Source organism: Leptosomus discolor, chromosome 6 (genome assembly GCF_034619465.1).
Source record: "Leptosomus discolor isolate bLepDis1 chromosome 6, bLepDis1.hap2, whole genome shotgun sequence".
In the NCBI taxonomy this organism is placed as follows: Eukaryota; Metazoa; Chordata; class Aves; order Leptosomiformes; family Leptosomidae; genus Leptosomus; species Leptosomus discolor.
Genome location: NC_141396.1, coordinates 9,485,497 through 9,500,914, shown reverse-complemented (window position 1 = coordinate 9,500,914; position 15,418 = coordinate 9,485,497).

Here is a 15,418-nt window from a genome sequence, read left to right as displayed (position 1 = left end):
TCACTGCTATTCTAAGTGACATGTAACTAATCAGTAGTCAAACTCCACCCAAAACACCCCTTTTTGCAGCACACACATGCAAAACACAGCATTGAAGACTGTTAGAGAGTCTGTCAAGTCCATGAAGTCTGTGAATGTCTGTATGAAAGGCCAGTAGCAAGCTCGTCTGAACAGGATGAAGCCACATTTGTATCACCTTACACTGCATCAAACATTAACTCTTCGAAAACCCATCTGGGGATCTCCTGAGGTGGGCACTGCAAATGGGATCTCAGTTTTATACATTAACAGCAAGACTTGGATGTAGAAACTGTTTTGTTAAACTAATTCAGAAATAAGAAAGCAAATGTTATTTTATGTATTGATTTCTTCTTGGTGTTCATTCTAAAACATACATGAAACATCATTTTGCCCCTTATTCTTCTGTTATAATTTGCAACCAAGAAAAAACACAAGAGAAAACACAACTACATTTCTATCTGGGGCTTAACTAAGACCACACGGTGACAATTTCCTTTCCCAACTGATGACATTTGCAAAATCTTTCAGCTGAATTAAAGCATTGTGCTCAGCTTCCTGTTATCAACTACGTACGATAACTTTCATGGCACATGAGCCTTTGATAACAAAAGACCAGCTTTGCAGTGCATTGTAAAGCTGGACAGGCAGCATAACAAGCTCCTGGGAATGCTTTTCCCTTTGCTGTACATTCAGAAATTGAATCTGACTCACTTCCCTAAACCCCAGCAGCCACCAAGTTTAGTGAAGCTGTGCACATGAAGATTAAACAAACAAAAACATATAAACAATATGCTTGAGATTACATCTAATCATCTTTTTCTCGGACAAAAGAGAGAGCAAGACCAGCCATATACCATCACGTGCAATTATTAGCTGGGCTGAAACAGTACACAGAAAAATCAATCACCAAATGAATATTTAAATGATGTTGAGGAAAAAAAAAAACCAAAACAATAATGTCAGTACTTAGCAAAGTACTGTCTACTACCTCTGGAAGCCTTAAAACATTCCTTTCAAGGATCTGGTATTGGCCACTGTCAGGGATCAGATGCACACCCACTGGAAATGAAAGAATCATTTAAATCAATTTCATAACTACATTGTTTCTATATCGGATAATCCACTTCCACCAAGAGTACGGCAAATAACTAAATAAAAACTGTTTTTTAAAAGCATCTATTAACCTCGTCTAAAATCAAGAAACAAAACTGTTGAACTTCAAATTCACTAACACAAAACAAAACACTAACCCTTTCTACATTACTGTTCTGTGAAACTTGAAGAAAAAAAAACCAACAACTTTCACTTTCCTTGTAATTCCCAAACTCACCAATTGAAACATTTTTAAAATCAACCAATTGATTTTTCAAATTATTTTTCTACCTTCTGCAGGAAACTGGTATCTGTGAAGGTTATCTAGTTTAATTTTAAAAATAATTTCTTCTACCAGGTTCAGAGCTAAAGCAGAGGCAGACAACTAAATCCCCAACCTGTGATACAAAACGGGCAGTGTCTTTGGAGGCAGAAAGCTGAAAATTCATGTATAAAGGAATCAAACTAAGTGGCTTCATCACTCCTTTTCCATCATTCGATCTTCACACAAAATGAACTCTGGAATCAATTCTGGCTATAGCTGTACTTTAACAAATCAAACAAAAAATTACATTTACTCAATCTTGAAGTGTCCATGCTTTCTAACACCTATGCCTAAAGATATTTTTTCACCGAGATCTCCATTCCATTTACCACTGTGCAGTGTGATGCTGCCTACTGCCACTACCCAGAAATGAAGTGCAATTTCTGCAGCACTGCACCTGCAATGCCGATTTATTTTCCTGCTAATGACCAAAGGCCTCGGGTATGATGCTACACCAAGACAAGTACTGGTGAAGAATGTCACCAACATCCAGACGAATTACTGCTATATCCAGAACAGCCTATGGAGATCTGATTCTACCCTACTTAAATAAACAACAAAACTATTTGCTGAAATCCATTTTTAGCATTTAATGCTATCACAGCTACCAAAGTATCTGCTTCCATCATAAATTATTCAAACTATTAATAAATAGTGAGATCAATAGTAAGAAAGTAAGACTGAAGGGCTGGAATGCTAACCTGGGATTTGAGACCCATGCAGCCTCTGCTCTCCCACAGACTTGCTGTTCATCCCTGAGCAATTCCCTTAATCTCTTTCATTGCGTTTTCCCATATCACCTTCCCCCTCATGAGGGATTTGTAACAATAGGTACATTAAAGACTGTAGTTTTCAGATTCTGTGACAATGGGAACCATAGAAGTACCACAGATAATAACACCAGGGAGTAACTGGTCAGCATTAAGAAAAGAGGTCAGGTAAGGCATAGCTGAGTGCATCTCCTTGATCTTAATTACCTTCCAAATTCATTACCATATTTCTTAATGACTTTCCAATAGATTGCAGCCCTTATTTAAAACTAAAAGTGCTCGTTTCCCCTGGAGAATCATGTTACCAGATAAGACAAACATAACTAATTCTGTACATCTTCCCTGATCTGAAAATTCCATTTTTAGCTATTCTGCCCCAAAGAAGCAAGATCACTGTTACTCTGCTTGCTGTGACTAGAAGAGTGAACAGTTATTAGGTTATGACAAAAGGCATGATTCAACCAAAGGCTATTTAACTTACTTTATCAATTTCAATGTTTATTTCAGACTAGTCATGGGAAAAAAAGACCTCTGTCCTCGACTATTTTCAGACACAAAATAACTGTGTGTGCATTAATGGCTCCATCTATTCCATTATTACAAGATGAGGTGGCTCAGCATTTTATTTCCTGGCAGCACAAGGCTAATCTATTGATCTATAATGTCAAGAACACTGCACCACTATTTCTTACAGAAAACCCCATCCTTTTTACTTACACATAGGAAAAAACCCAATTGTAATTGCTGACAACTGATGCAATTTTGTAGGTGGGATATAGTGAGAGCTATGTGAAATATAAAAACTGCTATACCCCCAAGACTCTGTATGATCGAACAACTGACTCAACAACACAATTCAAGTGCTTGCCTATCTCAAAGCCTATAAATAATCCCACGACATCCATGGGGCCGCACACTATGCTTGAAGTTAAAGAGACGCCTAAGCCACTCTAGGGAATAATTAGCAAAAAGGAGCCTGGCAGAAACTGGCAGCCCTTCAGATATTCAATAGGAAACCACTTCTTTTTTTTTTCCTATTCCTCAGCAATGTTTAGGTACCTTTTATTCAAACAGATATTTGAGAAGCAAGTAAGTACTGTGGAAAAAACATTTAAAATTTTTAATTTTCTTCTATTTACTTGTGGTCATTACTATGTAACATTTCAGCCTGCAATAGCCTGTAAAGAACCAGTTAAAAAACATAAATCAAAATAAATTAAAAAAAAATCAAAACTAAATTGTATTAGCTAGAGGCCCCGATAGCTAGAGATGGATCATTAAAATAGCTCCCCATTGTGTTTCATATTCATTTTGCTTTTCCAGGTAGCTTCAAGGCAGCAACTTTCAAGAAACATGTAATTCCTTTAATCAGACTTTTTTCTTTACTTTTCCTTTCTTGAACTTTGACATTTTTCTTACAGATGAGAGGAGAAACTCTTTGTATCATTCTCTTTGCAGTGTAGACTTCATAGTAACTGCGACAGAAATAAGTTGGGAAGCAAAGAGATCAAAGTTGAAAGCTCAGTGTTCTTTCAATCCCTGTATTTATTTCTTGTACCTTTACAAGGAGCAATGTGTTACAAGTATGACATCAAAGAAAGCACGACTCCTCTTGTTATGTATTAAAATAAACTGGATATTATTACACTCTCTTTTCTGACAAGTCACATGATTACAGAAATATACACAACAACTTTACTCAAACACTGAACAAAGGATTATATTAAAGAAAGTCATCTCAAGGTCACTGCAAGACTTCCGGAACATCTTAGTTTAACATTCCCCATTCTCTCCTAACAGTGTATCTTCTACTGTGGATATAGAACCGGCACACATAATCATAAGAAGAATTAAGTATTTCTCTTGCTGCATCAAATTCTGAAGGTCTCCAACATCATAGCCATCCTCAGAGCATGGCCTAACTCTAAAAGGATAACTTTTGTAGCCATACTGCCCTCTCCTAGCTCCAGTGAAGCCCTAAAAGAGATTCCTTCCTCGGCCTATAAGGACTAATTTAAGTACGTACCAGAAGCCAGTACAAACGTTTTGTCAATGTCCATCAAAACCAAGAATAGGAGGTTACCTTTCTAGATAGTGGAAAGTATGGCACTGCTACAGCATGCCAGAAATGACATCAGATCAGTTCACCCACTGCCAACATTCCTACTAAAAGCAGTTTTAAATACGCTGTGTTGGCTCATCTTTGTTCTGTAATTAAATAAATCCTACAGCACAGTTCAACTCTTCCTCTTGTGGTCAGCACTATCTTCTGGTTAAACCAGCTGCAGGCACATGCACAAGTGATCAAGAGCCATGTCAAAAACTAAGAAACTGTCAGTTAAGCAAAATTATGCCTCTATGAGCAGCCCACTTCTCACACAGGTATCACATTCTGTACAGGCAAAAACGAGGTGTGGACACAACTGAAAATACATTGATGTGGCAGACAAAAGACTCAGAATTTAGTTCAATTTATTCATGACAGGAAATGACATATAACATACCATATAACTACTAGTCTTTCATAAACTGAGGTTTTGGTCCTCTTGGGTGTCCCATGGTCTCATTTTGCTTGTTTTTTCTCAGTAAAGAGGAATCTACTCAAATAAGCTCTGTAATCTGGCGCCAGCAGGAAAAGCAACTGCCAGAGAAACACAACAAACTTCCAAAGCTGACAGGACATTAAAAAGCAGAAACCTGTCCTTGACCTGACGACAGGTACAGCTGGGTTTGTTCTTTACCAGTGCCACTCAACACAGAACAGACCTTATCTTATGCTATTTCCCTGGCATGTACAACGTTGTGAAGCTGTGCCTATCAAATCCCATGAGAGCTATCCAAAGATAGTCGTAAATCAAGAGTCTTGATCCCACAGCGGAAGTGGAGGGCATTGGGCATCTAGTAAGCTGCAATTATGGAACAGAAGGCAAAAAATAAGGTCTTACATGTACACACTGGAAAAAATCATTCTGTTCCAGTGGTACCATAAACGATAGGAATGGTGACTAAGTCAAACAGAATAGCTATAAAGAATCTAAGACCACTATGTCAATTGCTTCATTGACATTTAGCATATTATGTTTGCAACAACACTTTACAGAAGCATTTCTTCAGCAAGAATTTCTTGATCTTATCCTGTCAGTGCTTGACCAAATGCCATCTACTCAGCTTATTTGGTTTAGGCAGTTAAGGTCATGTGCGTCATGGGCTACTAACAAAAGCAGTTTTTCCAGCAGGTGAACTTTGAACAGAAGTGTGGGGTTTTAATTACTTTTAAATAAACTGTAACTAATACATAATGTAAAATCAAAATGGCGCTGCCATCTTTGAGTGAGAACCTGCTGCTGCATTCTTATCATCACAGAGTCTTTGCACTTCCTGGTGCTTACATTAAATGTTAAATGTTGCATCTAGACAGTTACTCCACAATGGGAGGTCTGATTCTTCAGTTGATGTGGAGTGCAAACAACTATACTAGTGCATACTAGGAGGATGGTTTGTTTGGAGTTTTTAAAGTGTAAATACTCACTCAGTCTAGAGCAAAGCATAGTTTTCTTTTATTTGTATTGATATTACAACTGTGGTACTTGTTTAATATACAGATTTACCACTGACACAAATCAATGATAAAAAAAAAAAAATCCCTTTTCCGTGCAGTTCAGCTTCAACATCCCTTCTGGTACTAACACTTTCTACACATCTTCAGTTTTTTAGTAGGAGTTTTGCCCTGGTATGATTTAGGAATGGTTCTGCAATTGAGAATAGCAAAACAACAATAACAACAGCAACAACAATTAAGCCAGCCAACCTGTCAGGCTGTGCTAATAAAAATTGATTGATGAGCTGCTTCTAGCAGCACTGAGCAATATTTTCAGATGAATCAGTTAAAACAGGTGCTGACCACCACAGGGTTTATCAGTAGAGAACCTTATGTTATAAACATATGTTGTGCATATTTTCAGACTGAAACTAGTTGGCAGCTTCCAATTATTTCCTTTTTAACTATGAATGAATTATATGATAACGCATTATTTTGTAGTGGTTTTCTGACTCTTTTGTTAGTGAGGGTTTTTTTCCATGCATTTATGCTTTCTTTGGAATCCAAATCCTCCTAGAACCAATCAATTCATTTTGAAGAAGTAAAAAATTCCAGTTCTCCAGCTGCTGACTGTATTATCATCAAAATGAGGTCAGGCCTTCCATCTCAGAATAGACAGCTGACAAAAAGAAGCAGTGGCTCATTTTTCTAGAATGTGAAAGCCAGCACGTGAAACTAATTAAAAACGAAAGTAAAACAAACTGATCTGTTTTTATTACCCACTTCAATGAAATCACAATTATCCTCAAAAGTATCTCTCTATATATTAGATTTCAAAAGGACTAGACTCTCAACCTCCTCCTAACACCAGGGAAGAGAAAGTACAAACACCTACAGAGTAGCAGGGAGAAATAATCAACCTTCTTTCCTGTGTTTTATCAGCCTGGCAGTCAGGAGTTTTATCTACAAGGACCCAACAGTGAGAAGAGATTTCCTTATCCACACAAGGGGTCACCTGCACTAGCTGAAGCAGGTATAGATAGAAGCAAGAGTTCCCCAACTCTCAGTATATCTGGTCAGGAATGGAGAACCAGATAGTCAGCCTAATCTCACTATAATGAATTCCCACAGGACTTGGGCAAATGTTCATTAGATCAGTACGTTCATGTAATGATATGGCAGTTTCCCACATCACAACAATATCAGTGCTGATTTTAACCAAATGCTACTGTATTGTACTTCTGTGGAGATTAATTTCCATTAATGCAACAAATCCAAAATATTATTTTAAAATAGTATTTTAAAAATAAAATAGTAAAGAAATAAGGAGGGGAAAAGACGTAATTTTACACACCTAATCCAGCACACATTGAGAGAAACAACAGAAATAGAACTGTTTGGCCTACAAAGGCTAATTAGCAACGGAAAAATTTTTTGTTGTTGTTGTTATAAACAGTTGGTAAAGAGTTTGGGTTGTGGGGCTTTTTTTTTAAGGTAAAGTGATACTTTTCATAAAGAATTGTCGCAGTTCTTTAATACGTCTACCTGCATATTTTTCAAGCTCCAGACCCATAAAGATAGACGATATCTGTGTGAGACATTATTTTTATGTGACAAATATTGGATTAGACAATGCAAAGAAAAAATAAGACTTTACTTCTTCCAGCTCTAACCCCTAAGTCAAACGGGTACCCCAAGGGTTTATCTGTCTGTCCAAGCATAACAGAGAAAGCACCGACACACGAGTTACCAAGAAAGCTAAATATATCTTTTCACACTTACGTCTCTTCCCCCACCTTTTTCAAAGATTGTGGTATAAAAAAAAAAGAGATGTTTACTAAGCAAACTAAGATTTGCATGCTCCTTGGATGCATTTGTATTACTTTGTTGTAACTCACCACGAAAACTGTGCTGACTGTGCTTTTGGTGTTCAGCAGCAAAGTGCTTTGAGGCTCATCCCCTAGTAACTCCTTGCAGGTTGCTACACGCTGGCATTCTGTACTGGCTGCAGCACCTTTGAACACAGAACAAGTACTGCTCACCAGCAACAGCTGCTCAACACCCCGCTGCCTGCCTCACTGTGCAAAAGCAAACAGAAGTGACAGACGTTTGCAGGACAGCCAAGAACTCGTAGGTGTGCGCAGTCAGTAAGTCACGGATTGTACAACATTTCCTCAGGTCAAATTCCAAAGAAAGCTGCCCTCAAGAGCACCCTAAACCAGATCAGTTATCAGCTTTTCATTCAAAGCATTAATTAACAATCCTGTTAACTTTTATGCCACCTTCCACTACAAAACTCTAAAACCTCTTTATGCAGAACCTATCCCACAGCGATAGCATGCTGTCATCATCTTTACCTAGAAGACAAAGAAACTGCAAAACAGATCAGTGAAGTACTTCTCACAAAAATACACACGGAGCCAGAGCTCGATAACAAGACTGTTTAGTTCTACAAGTGGTGCTCTGTTCCTCATGTTAAAAAAATCCTGTCCAGGGGAGATACACATGGATGCACACACACACTGTTCAGCCACGTAACAAAGTCCACTGCTCATAAAATACACCAGACTGGGAAAGTGTTTAACTGTTAAACCAGTAAAGAAAACCAAGCTAAAATAAAGAAATTGCTCTATCAACAAACATCCCAATTTCAGTCCAGCAGAACTTCCTCAGCCTGTTTTCCTTCTGTAAATCAAAGAACTAATGTCCTGTGGATGGCTTAACCTATGTAATTTATCAATAGAGATTTACATTGCAGCGCTATAGCCCAGGACAAACCTTTGCCATTTGTAGAGCTCGGATGTATTTCTATTTCCATTTGTGCTCTCAAGCAGTAATCCTTCTGGACCTCAAAAGCTACAGCCTTTCAGAGTACTGATGACAAGCTGGAGGAACAACTGAGATCCTTCAGAGGTGGCTCACTCTATGGCTTTACTCCTAATATTTCCTGGGTTGAACAGTACTAAAGGGAGTGGCCCAAGCAAAATAGGTGTGTCTGTGTTCCCAAACAGTTTAAAGGAAGAGTATTTTCCTCTAGATATTCCATTAGTCATCAGGAACATGGTAGGTTGTCTTTCAAACAGTATGTGTTCCAATGTATTGACCATCTCAAAGCAGCTGATGTTATTGATAATCTTTTTTTTATATATATATACAGAAGGATCCTAAGCAGCCTCAAAGGTAGACTGCAAACAGACCTGACTTTGCCCTGAGACTGGTTTCTTTGTATTTTACTCTGTGTCTCATCTTCACTCCACTGCTTTTCTCTTACGGTTCCATTGCATAAAAGAGTAAGAGCCTGTGGAAACAAGGATCAAAGAAAAGCTACCACTTTCCACACACACTTAGAGCAGGGAAAGCCAAAGTCCCAGGCATCTCCCCTAGGTTCCCACAACACCCCACCCGGACAGAGGCAATTAGGCTGACTATAAGGGTAGACTTCCAGGCATTTCCTTCTACGCAGTTGTACATGTCCAGAGACAAACTGTTCCATGAGCAGCTGAATTAATCAATCTTTTTTTCCTGACAGATTCACGTCCAACATCCTCAACACCCATCAGGTTTGCCCTACCTCCATGTAACATCCTCTCGGCAATACCACTTCCAGAAATACTTTCAGTTCCTTTTCATTTGTCTGCTTTCCCAGTTCCTCTCCATGTCCTTCAAATCCATCCACAGAATCTTTAAGCTGCCTTCCTTTTAACTGCTTCGATAGCTTCAGTTTCCACCCATACCTTCTAAACTGCACACTCTTCTTTCACCCTCTCATCTTTCTCCTGTACCCCAACTACTGGTTAGTACGTTCTGTTTCCCTGGAAGGAGGAGAGGGGGAAAGCTGATGAAGCAGTTGTAGAACCCTCATGTCCTAGGAAATGAGACTGAAAAGCAGCCAAACACAAGGTGCAGAAGCTGACCACTTGCAACCCAAAGCCCTCTCTAGAACACACTTACTGTATGTACTCTGTACATTATTATGGACTGAGGGATGCTGCTTTAACAAGAATCCCATTTTATCCCTAATATTTCACTTTAGACAAAAAATGCTATTTCTCCTCTCAACATGCATGGAAAGATGCCAGAAACACAGAAAAAAACTTGTCGGTTCCTGGGTGGGAACTGCTAAATCCAACCAAATTTTGGCAAACTATTTTTAATTCCCTGCTTCAAACACTAAATCCTGAATTTCTTGAACTCTTGACTTCATTTTCCCCACAATGAACTGTCATCTTCTCAGCTAGCTTGTTAAAAATACACAGTCATGCAGACGCATAGACAAATGTAAACACAGGCACAGAATCTGGCCTGTCTACCTTTGTTCTCAGTTTAGTGTTCTCCTTCTCTGGATTTATATACTTTATTTGCTGCCAAATTAAGTGGAGTGCAGGACAGGGCGTTCACTCAGTTTGGACTTTAACATGCCTGGCAAAATGATTAGCTCATCAGAAACACTGCTTTCTCTCCGCCCCCATGCTTATTTTTAATAATCAAAGCACTCCACACTTTAATTACCATTACTACCACTCTGATGTGGTAAGCAGATACAATTATTCCTGTTCTCCAGACAAAAAAATTAAATATTCCCAGGAAGTGTTGACCATTAGCATTTATTTATTTTATTTACTCTGCTCCTAGATACAACTGTGTACTCTGTATCCGTCTCAGATAAAATGGTGAAGAGGTGCTCTATGGGTCCAGAAATAAATTCTATGTCCTCATTAAGAGACAAGTTCCTGGAGAATGTCAGTGACTCTTCTGCAGTTAACCACACATATCTTTTTTGTTTAGGTGAAGAGATCAAAGAGAAGGAAGATGAGAATGATTCAATATACATCTACATACTCTACAAGTCATCACGCTCACACTAGCTATGTATTGTTAGTAGTTACAGCATTAGATGCTATATCTGAGACACAAACTTAAGTCTTCTCTATGGCTACGTATGTACATACACATCGCCTCTGTAATACAATTGATTATACGCTGATTTTCATTTACGTTACATTAATGGACCATACCTAGCAGCTTTGTACATCATGTGAGAGGTGATCACTTCTCACACATTGTACCAGTTCCGAGTCTCATCTCAGGAATTTCTGTACACATTTCCTAATGCTGTAGGTCCAGACTCCAAAAACTGGGGAATTTGAAATCTGCTAGTGTGCTGTCATAAACATTGTATGTTGTTCCCATGAAAAAACCCCCACGTAAATCTGGCCAAGTGATAAGACTTTGAAATACTGCAGTCTATTATGCTCAGCAGAGAGATGTTTTTGTTGGCTATTAAAGCTCAGCAGAGACTTGCTGGCTATTAGTTCTCCAGCAATTTCATTGGATTTAGCTTATTCCGTCCCACACAGTTCTCAGGCCTATTGTAATTCCTACAAAGTAACTGAGAATAATCAATCCCCGTGCTGCAAGGGATACGCACAACTACGCTAGTGCCAGAAAAACAGAAAGAAAACAGTGTTCTCTGTGACTCCACTACACAGACCAACAATCTGACATGTCTTAAATTTAAGCATTCATTTGTAGGCTTTTCATTTTCTTTTAATGCCCTTTTTTTTTTTCCTTCAGACTCCTTGTAACCAAAACAGGAGCACCCACAATTACAAACTACCTACTATCTGAAAACCTACTAATCAATATGTTATCAGCTACTTCAGACAGCCACAGATTCATAAGGCAGCACATTCCTGTTGTGTCTAGTGAGAGACATGCCAAGGCATCACAATTTCTCCTTCAAGTTTAAATGCAGTTCTTCCTAGACAACATTTGACCACATTGGCTCAGCCTGCTCCCTGGAAGATTTTACCCCTGTTGAGATATTCTTTCCATACTAAAGATGAGCAAACTAAGTGATCTGTCCAGGACCACAAAACTCTACACTCAGCTTAGAAACAGAGTCTAGGTCTCGTGAATCCTGACCCAATGGTCTAGCCATTACACCTTCTGTTTAAAGAAAATTATTTATTTAAAACAAAACAAAACCACAGAAAAATAAAAAGTTAGAGACTTTAAAGGAGGCCAACAAGCTCTTATCAAAGGAAATCAACTTACCATGTTCCTTCATAGCTTATCTCCTTACTTCTTCTCACTCCAAGTCCCATATAACAGAAAATGCCTCTACACAGCTCCTGCGGATGCCACAGCCTTTTCACCAAAGCCGGTTCGTAAGTGACAGCAGCAGAACCAACAAATCACAGGAGGACAATTACAAGCAGACTCTTCCTTGTTACTTTAGCAAACAACTTCCCTCACCTCCCAATCTAGGCTGAGACACCTGATTGCTTGTAATTCTTCTTCTCATTTACAGTTTCCAGTGGTGGTTTCTCCAGAATTTTTCCCCATTCTGTGAAATTATTGCATCATTAACAATGTCTCTGTCTCACAGCAGAAACAAATTTACAATAACTTCCTCAGAGCTTGTGCACAGCAATTATTTTCAAGTGTAACTGCTTAGAACAAGTGTTATACCATGTATTTTGTGCTCCAGAAAACGAAACTTTACAGACATATAAAATGTAGCCACGCAAACACGCCTTTCTTGTGCATTGCTAATTGCATCTTAATGATAGCATTTTATATGATTTATGTACCTTTCATCCTAGTGTATCCCAGAGCATTTTGTGAACTGTCACACGGTTTTAAAAGGAGCCCTATATTAATACAGAACTACTAGTACCCAGACAGCTCTAGAATCCAGTGCAGCAGCCTGTAGATAAATTCATTATGAGAGAGATTTGGGCCAAAGGCAGAACACTGAATCTCTGCAGTTAGATAAAGACCTTCCCTCCCCCTTCAGACATCATTTGAAATTCTTGCATATCCATTTCATTTGATGATCTCAATGTTTTAAAAAAAAACATTAATTAACTTGTACAGTATTTTAATTAGGTAGGGCATAAATAAAGATCTAAAACCTGCAATGCCTCTGCCAGTAGTCAAGAGGAAGTGCTCAAGGGAAAAAGCATATGAACCAGGGCAAATATTGAGCGAACCTTCTAGATTCTCTCCCACATTGCAGCAAAATGGTGGTTTAGCTGGGGACCTCCTCCCAGATCAGTGTTTGACAGCTACCAATGCACCTATTCATTTGGAATACGTCCCTCCTTTTCATTGCTTTACACTGTGAAGCAGTGAGCTCCATCCTGTATTCCAGTGCTATATGAAGAAACACTTTCAAAATAGTTTTTACTTTTAAGCCCATCACCTGCTGATTTGATCAGGCTGAGGCCAAAGGTCTTACACCCTCAGGAAAAAAAAAAAAAAAAAAAGATTCATTTTCTACATGCTTTCTCTGCACTAAGATTTTAGAACATTTTATCGTGTCTCTCAGCACCTCTCAGTTTTACAGGTAAACAAACATAGAAGCCAAATTTCTCCAACAAAATAATCTGAAACAAGACTTCACATCTGCAAGAATACAAGCTGTTTATTTTTAGATGTCTAATTTTAGGCAGCTAGTTTTAAAAATTCCACGCATATAGATGCCAAGTTATTTTCTGAGGTCACACATTGAGCTAGTGACAGCCCTGATGAAAAAGCCCAGGCATCCTTGTCCTTTCAGTCATTATCAGAAGGAAAAGAGAAGGAGTAAATTGTCTGCTCCCGAATATATCCATGCAGGAAGGAAGGAGGCTGAGTCAATTCTACTGGGATTTCAATGTATGCTCGCAAGAAATGCAAATATTCCAGCTGTGATGTATTGAGCTTTAGTTTCTAAGACTAAAATGGCAGTCTCCCATTACACTTCATTTAAAGATTGACTGAACAACTTTGTCTTTCCTTAAGCTAAGCTAAGTGCAAAGCTACAATAATGTGTAACCTCCCTCTGCTTTTCCACATGCAAAGGTAGCTGGAGAACTTGCCGATAGTCATTGCTTTCCCCTGACTTGGCTTTTAATCCAGGCGCCAGACAACAGATCACAAATGGATAACATGAAGATAAAACATTTGGCAGACACTTGACTGTCATATGCTTTCTGTTGCCAAGAAACAAAATAGGAGCTATTAAAATAATCTCATTAATTAACTGTTCTATAATTCTATTTTTTATTGGCATCTTGTTGGTTAAGCAAATGTTTTTTCTTTCAGAAGGAAAGTGTGTTAAACTTAAAGAGTGACTTCTAGTACCCTCAGAGGCTGGTATTTAACAGATATTTACAATAAATAACTTTGAGCCAGATCCTTAGCTAGTTATGGTTGATGTTGCTCTCTGATACTAAAAAAATCCTTTCTCTCTGAGAAAGATGATGTTAGTAGAGGGATCAGTTTACACCAGCTGACAATCTGAATCCTAATTTCTTCCCATTTTTTTTCCTTCAACTTTGGGGAGTTACTAAATGATGTACTACAGCACTGAAATCCTGATCTGTGGTTTCAGTCATTGCCTTTAAAAAATTTACTGCAGATTTTTTTGAACTGTCCTAATTTTGATGCAAGTTGGTTGCAACTGTGATCCACTTGCCAAACAATTCTCAAGGAAAAGAAAAATACATTCTGTCAGTGTCAGAATAATATTTACATCCTTCATTTTTCAAGGAGGACTCAAACCTCAAAGAAGTCAAGGCCTAAATGAAAGGCCTGGCTGAAGGATTAATTCTCTATGAGTAACAGCTGTAAAGATTGTCAGAAAGCAAAAGATTCGTCTCTATTACGCTAAAGTAAAGCCTAAGGCTGCAAGCACTGCACATGAAAGAAAACTTTCTGATGCTTACGCAGGTATCATGCACATGTGAATGTTTGCTACAGCAAGCTAAAACAGACCAGAAGTGCAAAACATTACTTTCAGTGTACGTCACTGCAAGCACGACAGCATTTTTTTAAAAAAGCAAACAGTTTAAACAGTGCCTCCATTTCTCCTGTCCACTTTTCTTCTTTAATGTCAGTGAAATCTTTTTCTTATGTTCTGAATATTGTTCACAGGGAGACAGGGTTCTGTTTATGCTCTGCAAAGAGACACAGAAAATCAGGGAGGTAAAACCAATTTTCTCTATAAAAACCTGTGTGAAAGTGTAGAAGGTACGAGCCCACAGCACAAGCAGCGATAGGCAGAAGTCAATATCGCAAATGTTCTTCTTCATCCTTAACACAAGTGGCACTTCCCATGTCAGGATTTTTAGTACAATACATCACACCTGACTGTCAGCTCAGGAACTCCTCAGACTGTGACACGAAACACCAGGACAGGAGCAATACTCAGCATTATGGGTTCCTGAGACCATGCCCATGCTCAGCAGCCAGCTTCCCACATGACCTGGTGGGAGTTTTTAAAATGGAAGTTTATTTAGTTTACCAGTGTCTTTGTGATACTACATCCTTTGCAAGAATGAAAAGAGTACACTAATGCAATCTCTTAAGTGAAGACTTCACCATTCTTTTTTTTATGAGAAATTTAAGTGTGGCACTGAGCAGAAAAATAGCATATCCAGAAGGAAGGAATGGATGCAACTTCCCAGTGTTTCAGGCTCAGTTGTCAGCAATCACAGGCTCTACCACCACACAACTCTTTAAAGAACCTGATCTAGTTCCAACTTAAAAGAAGTAACGTTCACAAGTCCCACTGGAAGGCTACTGTAGGGATTAATTTTCTTCTAGCTCTACACTAAATTTGTTGATGTTCATAAACTTTTTTCCCGTGACAACATCATCCATTAGTTAAAATGGCTCTTC